General features: G+C 38.5%; 1 pseudogene; it reads left to right on the forward strand.

The window, feature by feature from the left end:
- The first annotated feature begins 4,704 nt into the window (after positions 1-4,704).
- On the forward strand, positions 4,705-5,237 carry LOC149261296 (cyclin-L1-1 pseudogene; annotated as a pseudogene).
- Positions 5,238-9,879: the final 4,642 nt, after the last annotated feature.

Consider the following 9,879-nt stretch of genomic DNA (forward strand, 5'->3'; position numbering starts at 1 on the left):
TTTTTATTGCATATCAAAATTCACAATGCTTATATGAACTTTAAAGGCTTCAATTCAATAAAAGAGTAAAATTTTGAAATTTCATCACCACATTTGGCCCGAAAGTGTAACCCATCTTCATGCATTCACCCGAACAACATTTATTGTTTCTCAAATTGTGACCTCATTTTTTGTTTAGCACATTGTCATTTCATTTGTTGTTCGCCATATTCTAATGATGTTTATTTTTGACACATAAATCCAACACTATAATGCCCTCTCGGGCCTCAAGGTAGAGCTACGGCCCCAATACTTGACTTTGAAGCTCAATTTTCTTCCTTTTGGACCTCGTTAGCACTACATTAAATCTCAAGGAAACACTATAGTGTCCCACTGAGCCTCATTTCGATGCTAAAATCTTAGAAAATCACTCTTAAGCTCATTTTTTGGCCTCCATACCTCTATATGTTACTTAACTAAGCCTTAGTGGAGTGTTATGGCATACTACAATGCCTCACTATGAATTAACTAAGCTCTATTGCACTCTCTTAAGCTTTAACCTAGATTCATGATGACTATCTCATGTTTTTCTCTCACTTATAAAGATTTTCCTTGAGATTTTCTTGTGTAACAATGAGTTAACTAAAGGTAAAATTAAAGTTAAAGAAGTAACTACTTGAGTAATTAATGTTGAAAATGTAGCAAGGAATGGATTCTTTGACTTGTGCCTCAGTCAAATATGTCAATTCGAATTCAATCTCATAGATGCTTGAGTTAGCTTTCAGTTAACATGCGTGATGTGGCCTATCACTAAGTTATTATCAGTTAATTTGACTTAGATGGATTTAGTGAGTTGTGGTCTAGTTGATGGTTAAAATTAGCTATCTAGTTTAGTTAACTCTAGTATCTCTCAGTTAACTGATCTCTAGTTATAGAATGTTAAACACACATGGACAGCAAAGACAATGTGAAAGATGAATCATGCAATTCGTTTTTTTATTAACAAGAGATTTACATTTATAGTACATTATGTGACTCTTGGGTTTCAGATCCCAAGGTCTCTTGGACTGCTTAGTCTTTTCGGCTTCCACACTAACCCATTTAGGATTAGGTGTCCAACATTCCCCCCCTTAATCCGAAGGGTTATGTATGAGTCCAAGAAGAGAGCTGTAATACAAAATGTGCAAAAAATGCATGGCAGCACTAGGCTGAATGTGCTCTATGAAATGTTGGTAAAAAGGGCGGTGGTTTAAGGATGACCACCAACACTAGAACGCTTAGTGCAGTTCCCGGAACTCTTCCAAAACTGGCAAGAAACTGAAGTTTTCTGCTAGAGGAAGTGATCCTATTGTTTTAAAGAGGGAAACCTTCAACCATAAAAGGGAGGTCTCACCTCGCATAAAAGGTAAAACTTCAACCTAAAAAAAGGGAAGTCTCAACTTGTGATGGTTTAAGGATAACCAACAACTCTGGAATGCTTAATGCAATTCCTGGAACTCTTCCAAAACTGGCAAGAAACTGGTGTCTTCTGCTAGAGGAAGTGTTCTCAATCTGTGATGGTTTAAGGATGACCAACAACTCTGGAATGCTTAATGCAATTCCTGGAACTCTTCCAAAACTGGCAAGAAGCTGGTGTCTTCTGCTAGAGGAAGTGTTCTCAATCTGTTCATGGGCATCTTTGTCTCTGGCTGCAACTCTGAAACTGGTGTGGCAGGTTGTGGCTCAGGCTCGCTTGATGTGACTTTGAAGCTTGTGGATGACCATCATTTCCCCCCTGTCAGATACAAGGTGAGAAGATGGAGAAAACTCAACTGCAAGACTGTTCAATACTCTGGAACAAGTTCTGACATGTGTTTGGAATATCTTCTTGCCTGTTGATGCCCATTGCCAAGAAGCGATCCATCCAAGATGAATCTTTGTTCTTGCAGGATGTTTTTTTTTGAAGCATCTGTTTGAAGAATGACTGGTTTTATGACAGTGCTTACATGGATGAAGATCAAAACAGTGATCTTTCAGATGGCCAACTCGATCACAGTGTTGGCATTTCACGATCTGTTGTTTTTGTTGTTGTTGTTGTTGCTGTGGAAGAGGGGCAGAATCTGGAACAGCTGGAGGTGAACTGTCATGAAGAGCAGGTGAACTATCATGAATGAATCCAGCACTCCGAAACTGAATGGGTTTGGCATAGTCTGGAATATGAAAGGACAAGTCCTTGTCATATCCAAGACCAGTTCTGTGCTTGTTGTGGACAAGCTGTTCCCAAGGTCTGATGATGGGCTTGGGAAGTGCAGACTGAATTTCTGGATCTGCATGTACAATTGCTGCTTTATTGGGCACTGGATCTGAATGAACTTCAGCAATATTGTTTTGCTGTTTATGGGAGTCTGTTTCATTGTTCTGAACAGAAACAAGTTCAGAATGATGACTCCACTGCTGTAATTCTTCCTGCTGCAGTTGTGATTCAAGCTGCAAAAACTCAATATTCTCCTGTGCATTTTGTAGACATATTTTAATATTGAATAGAGAGGTTTTGTTGATCTTAACCATCTCATCAACAGTGGAATGTATCAGAGTATTTAACAACTCTAATGCATTATCAAGTCTGGTCATTTTCTTCATTATCTTATAAGTTAAAGAAACAAATCACAACTATCAACCAGTGAAGAAGAAGCAACAATCATTCACAATTCAATGTCACTGCAATATCCTTTATAAATGTCAGCAAAGGATCAGAGTGCAACATAAAAGATTACAATCAGCTCATCAAACTCTTTATGAAGCAGTTGAATCAAGGAAACAATGCACTATAGTGAGTTTTAAGTACAATGCCACAATTGGGGCAGCAGCAACTGCAAACTTGCTTGGATCCTTCAAGTACTCCTTCACTTTCAAATCAGCATCAGCAAAAAGTTCCCAGAATCCAGGTTCTTTAAAACGGACTAGTAATATGCATCTCAATTTTTTTTATTTTTTTTTTACCCAAATCAAAAACCTCAATAGCTGGCAATTTCACAAGTGTACCATTTGCATGCGGAAGCTTATCTTTCATGTGGTTCAAAATCATTCACCATTGATTTCATACTTTCATTAAAAGTCATCATATATGGAATTATCTCAATTCCAATATCTACTCATCAGCAGGCAAATTCATAACTTCTTAAACCCACTGACTCAAATCATTCAAATGTTCATCAACCCAATAAACATCATTCATATATGACCAAAATTCAATGAAACAATGTGCCCATTATTTTAATCAATGAAAGGCTTGGACTTGCCTTTACTCAATGCGCCCTTGATCTTTTAGCAGTGGTACAAATGATCCCCAATGAATCTCAGCCTCCTAAAATGATGAAGAATTCGGTCTTCCAGGCATCCGGAACTCCTACATAATATATGCCCTTGGATTCAAATAAGGAAATGCTTTTGGCCTGCAAGAATGAATGGCTCTTTCCCTATCAAGAATGAATGGTTCTGGCCCTATTAAGATCTGATGTCAAATAATATACCTCTGCTCCTATTGTAAAACGCTACCACAATTATAAACAGAGTCTTCAAAAAATATTTAACACAGAGGCATCATATTGTCAGCAAAAATGTTTAACGCAGAGGCAAGTCGTCCTGAGAGGCAAGTCCTGAACCAGTGGCTTTACATATATAAAAAGAACAGATTCAAGCTCAAAACCAAAACGTTTTGATGGATATACTTCAGATAGCGCTCTTGTTACATCAAATCGATAGCCCAGCCAACGACTTTACATATATAAAAAGCACATTCAAAATTAAAACAGCGCATTCAATATATATCATGCTACCAATATATATCACCGTATATATATCACTTCAAAACAGTTCAAATTCGATATCTAGTGCCTTCATTCGAATGAAATGCTGGTAAGTTCAATTCTCTCTTACTTGAAGCGAAACCAACCCCTCAAGGGAAACACTCAGATTGTGGAGCACATATCTCTGGTCATGTTCCTCCTGTAGCTAGAAAAGCGTTCTTAGCATGGACATTTTCCACACGAGATATTCAGGAACTCATTTGCCACCCTTACAAACACTTCAATGCCTTGCTCTTTCAGGGGCGCAAATTTGATCAGTTTGGAAAGTACCAGCAAATTTGAACACAATGCGCATAGATAAGAAATTACCAGCAAATTTCACAAAGGAAATATTTTATGCAATGGAAAAGCACTTTGGTCAGAATCGAACTATTCATCCTAGAGACATGGTTATTGATACATCAGCGTCCAATTATGGAGCATTTGAACACAATGCTGCTTCAGAAAATACCCCACTGCATAAGGATATGAAGTTGGAGATGCCGTTAGATGTTATGCTTCGCCTCTTGAGTTCGTCTTTCAGCTCTGTAACCTTCCACTGCTCCAGAGGGCGATTCCTAAAACCCCTTCAAGGCAAACAATCCAGGTAACAATCCGAGTTCGAATCCGAACAAGTGCTCAACAGAATATTCACCTCGGATAAGCAAAGCAATATCGTCCAAACCCTCAAATAAGGCCTCAGAATGGACTCATTGCCACAATTAATGTGCTAAGGTCAATTCACTGGCTCAGAGAAGGCTTTAGAATGAACTGGCTTAAATATTGGTTGCTGCCATTGTTAATTCCTCCGAGGTAGTTTAATGTCTTAGAGATAGACTGTTGCCTCAGTTAAGGCCTCAGAGATGGTCCACTGCCTCCACTTTGATGAGTTTAGCCCGACGTCCTCAGTAAACAACCCTCACGAGCCTCAGGAACATCTTGCTGCAACAGAAAGGGCCTATACACATAGTCACCATGATTTACACAGCAATCGACACGTTCTATGTGACGGACGAGCAGATTGCCAATTCCCCCTCGCGGAAAGATGGAATCGACGAACAGACGGAGATGACTCTCCGTTTATTCGGTTGCGAATTGATTCAAGAAAGCGGAATTCTGCTTAGATCGCCACAAGCAGTTATGGCAACAGGCCAGGTTCTTTTTCATCGATTCTATTTCAAAAAATCATTTGCACGCTTTAACGTCAAGCGGGTTGCGGCAAGTTGTGTTTGGCTTGCGACGAAGCTTGAAGAAAGCCCTCGGAGGATTCCGCAGGTTTTGAATGTGTTTCATCGAATGGAATGCAGGCGAGAGAATTTGCCTCTTGAACCTTTAGAACCTCATTCCAAAAAATATGCAGAGATGAAGATGGACTTGAACCGAACAGAACGCCACCTTTTGAAAGAGATGGGATTCAAGAAAAATATCAAATAGCGCAGGCGTTCAAACCAGGCAGTGCGCAGTCTCAGGACAGAGGCGCTCAGGACAGAGGGAGTCAAGTTTAATGGCTTATTCAAGCACATTCAGTATTGCAGGCGAGCTACAAGAATCCGTTCATGTGGGCAGAGAAATCAACGCACAGGTATAACGGCCTCAGCGTTAGGTAGTGCCACCTTAACCAAAGAGGGCGAGGAAGAAATTATGGCATGGTCTGACTGCTCAGAGAGCGACAGAGGCAGAGGCAGAATAGCGCTATGGACAGAGGCGTTAATTATGGACAGAGCCCAATTTGCAGAGAATATGAAACGGTTTTGAAGTTTGAGCATATTTAACTGAACAGGGCGCAGGAATTATAAATAGAATATGTCAGGGCAGCGCAGGTGTGGCAGACAGACATCTCAGAACCGCTTGGACAGCGCTGGCAGTGTCAGGAGCAGCTAAAATTTAGCTGAAGTAATATTCATGAGAAAATATTCCTGAGATGCAGAATTGATGGCAGAAATGACTGCACAGAAAGGCCATAAGACAAATGGCTCACATTAATTATGTAGGGCAGGAATACGCCTACTCTGATACCATGTTAAACACACATGGACAGCAAAGACAATGTGAAAGATGAATCATGCAATTCGTTTTTTTTATTAACAAGAGATTTACATTTATAGTACATTATGTGACTCTTGGGTTTCAGATCCCAAGGTCTCTTGGACTGCTTAGTCTTTTCGGCTTCCACACTAACCCATTTAGGATTAGGTGTCCAACATAGAATATAGATAGAAATGGGTTTAGTTGAGTAGTTGAATTTTTGTTAACTCAACTTACTCTTAGCTAATTGTAGTAGCTGCTAAAATTAGCCCTAGTAGGTCATGAAATTCAAATTGCCGATTAAGATTGAACGAAGGCACAAATCTATTTATTATGGTACACAAGTTTGGGTGTGCAAAGCTTGAGAGGTTTTGGTTTATCTTGGGAATTCCTATTTTTTGTGGTATAATTATGTTAGGAAATAGGATCTCCTAGCACGCCTTATCTGCCTAAGTGTTGGGCAAGTCTTGTAGGGAGTTGATTAGTATTGCAGGGAGCTTCAGGCTTGAAGTAGATTCTATGTAATAGAACAAATTTCTTGGTTGATTCAATACAAGCAAGCAGGGGTTTTTCCCAGTTTGGTTCCCTAGATATATTATGTGTTCTGTGTGTGATTGTGTTTCTATTCATTGTTTTATTTTTGTAAATTACTGGTAGAGAAATCTCATGTATTTTGTGATCAGTATGATCTCATTAGTGGTTGCAAGATTTCGTGGATTTTCTACATGCTATCAAAGCTAGAAAAAAGATAGAGAACAAGTTCCTTGATCATATTCAAAGTGCATTAGAGAAGACCAGTTAGTGCAGAAATTCTACAAATGTGGGAATCATGTCATCCTATGGCTTGAGGATAGAGCATACCCTAGAAGGGGCTTCAAATTTTTGTGCATAGAAGGACATAATGGAGGTTGTGTTTGATGATAGCGGGGTTTTGGAATACATCAAAATTGATATTCCTAAACCTCCTGCATTAGATGCACAACAACTGACTCAATGGAGGAAGGACACTGCCAAAACTAAGAGGATGATTCTAGAAGGAGTTAGAGACCATATTGTTCCAAATTTGCATGGGAAGGCTGGAAATATTCTATATGTGGAAGGCCCTTATTGATATGTTTGAAAGTAGTAGTGATGCTAGAAAATTTTCTTTGAGGGACAAATTGAGGAACATTTGAATGAGAAAGAATGAGCCCATTGTTACATATCTATCTAGGTTTTCTCAAGTGAGGGATGAACTTGGAGGTGTTGGAGAAATAGTTCCACTAGAAGATCTTGTGAGCCTTGCTCTTCTTTGGCTTCACAAACCTTGGCATAGTTTCTAGGATGCAGTGAATGACAAAGATAAGCTCCCTAATTAGGAGAGACTGTGGTTAGATCTTGTGTAGAAAGAGATAAGGAGGAACATTAGGTATGGAGTCTCATATGGGAGAGAAGATGTTGAGAACTTTGCTTTAGCTAGCAAAGGGAAGAAAGCCAAGGGAAACATTAGGGGAATTTTGAGGTCTAAAATGGGCATCCTAAGGAAATTATAAAATAATATTGGAAATAATAAAATAATATTAGATTACATCATCACATTTTAGCGGGAAAAAAGAGAAAACTATTTTTTCAACTCGTATTTTCAACTTATCTCCCTATGGGTTTACTCAAATTTCGAGCGGAAACACTTGTTGGATGCACAATTTGATTCCACATCCAAGGAGTACCCATGTCACATACTTTTGATGGACTCTAATACATGAAAAATGAGAAATACATGAAAGACGTGATTGCAGTCACATTTTTTTATGTATTTCTCATTTTTCATGTAGCAGGGTCCATCGAACGTATGCAACATGGGTACTCCTTAGATGAGGAAATAAATTTTACATCCAATGAGTAATCCTGGTCGAAATTTGAGTAAAGCCTCAGGGAGATAAGTTGAAAAAGTAGTTTTATTATTTTATTATTTTTTAATCTTTTTACATTTTTACTCCAAAAATGGTGAATCATCCCCCATGGTTGACATCATCATCTTGAATCTTATTGGTTCTTATAAAGTTTATTTTGGTTGTACATTTTTCTTAGGGGGGCCATTCTAGACCTCAAAATTCCCCTAATGGAAGGTCCAAAGGAAAAATCACGTCTAATCAGAATGGAGGAAAGGAAAAGAAGGATCTTAGCAAGATCAAGTGTTTTCATTGTCATGAGCTTGGAAATTATGCTACAAAATGCTGAAACAAGAAATCTCGCAAGCATGATGCAACAACGGAAAGAGGAGAAGCACTATCTTCTTAATTTGAATTGGATTTCTCTTTGATATCTTGCATGGTAAGCTTAGTACGAGGTAATTTATGGTAGACTAATGCAAGGGCTTCATTCCACATAACATGGTATAAAGAATTCTTCGGTAGTTTGGAGGAGAAAGACATGCAATTCCATATCGAGCTTGGAGATGATGGTAGATACTTGACCAAAGGAGTTAGTACAATGAGCTTTAAGAGGGAGTCTGATTCCCTGCTCCACCTCAAGAATGTGATGTATGTTCCAGGATTGAAGAAAAACCATGTCTAACTAGCAGCCATTGAAGACAAAGGGTATGATGTTGTATTCAACAAAGGGAAGGTTTGCATTAGGAATTCTACTTTAGGACAAGTCAAGCAGATTGGGGTCAGGATTGAGAACGTTTACAAATTGGAGGTAGATGCATGTGCATCCTTGAGCAGAAAGGAAGAGAATTCTCATAGTATATATGTGGTGGTTGAGTGAGAGAATGATAGATATCCAAAGATGGAGCCTCAGCCAATATCTCAATTTTAGTCTAAGCTAGTTTGCAGTTGGGATGACCGACAAGATGACGATGAGTACCATAACCCAGGGTGAGTGGAGGCATCTACTTACTCAGAGAATTCTAGTATAGGGAAAGTTTGATCCAAGTGGGAAGATGATTTGGTTAAGGGAGCTTAGAAGAGAGTTTATTCTCCCATTATCAAGAAGCAGACACCCAAGTACACATGGTACTTGGCACTTATTACTAAAGTGGTGAACTCACAGAGCATGGTGGTAAAGAATGGGTCTTCAAAGAAGGTTCCACATAAGGAAGTAGAGAAGTCTTCTAAGTCATACTTCTAGGTCATAGGGAGAAATTGCAGCAGCATAAAAATTAGTAGAGTTGAAGACAGATCCATGTGGACAAGGTTCATCCAAGAATCCATTCCTCACTAAGAGGGAGTGTTGAAAATGTAGTAAGGAATCACTTCTTTGACTTGTGCCTTAATCAAATATTCCAATTCAAATTCAATCTCATAGATGCATGAGTTAGCTTCCAGTTAACATGTGTGATGTGTCCTGTCACTGAGTTATTGTCAGCGAATTCAAGTTAGAATCCTTTCAGTGAGTTGTGGACTAGTTGATGGCTAAAATTAACTATCTAGTGGAGTTAACTCTAGTGTCTGTTAGTTAATTGATCTTTAGTTATAGAATAGAGATAGACATGAGTTTAGTTGAGTAGTGTACTTTGTGTTAACTCAACTTACTCTCAGTTAACTATAGAAGCTGCTAAAATTATCCCTAGTAGGTAATGCAATTTGAATTACCTATTGATAATGGCTGAAGGCATATATCTATTTATTATGGTACACATGTTTTGGTGTGTAGAGCTTGAGAAGAAATAGAATAAATTCTCTTGGTAATTGAGCAAGGAAATAGGAGAAATTCCTACTTTTTAGGGGAATAATTGCACCAGGAAATAGGAGCTCCTAGTATGCCTTATTTGCCTAAGTGTTGGGTGAGTCTTGTAGAGAGTTCATCAGTGTTGCAGGGAGCTTTAGGCTTGAACCAAATTCTCTGTAATAGATTATATTCTCAGTTGATTCAATACAAGAAAGCAAGGGTTTTTACCAATTGGGTTCCCCAGATATATTGCGTGTTCTATGTGTGATTATGTTTCTATTCATTGTTTTCTTTCTGTAAATTTTTGGTAGAGAAATATTGTATCTTTTGTGATCAGTTTTCTCTCATTAGCAGTTGCAAGATTTCATGGATATTCTACAATTAATGCACAAAATCTCAA

The sequence above is a fragment of the Pinus tabuliformis genome, chromosome 6 (assembly GCF_031772625.1).
Source record: "Pinus tabuliformis cultivar Carrire ecotype Pingquan chromosome 6, CPIR1, whole genome shotgun sequence".
In the NCBI taxonomy this organism is placed as follows: Eukaryota; Viridiplantae; Streptophyta; class Pinopsida; order Pinales; family Pinaceae; genus Pinus; species Pinus tabuliformis.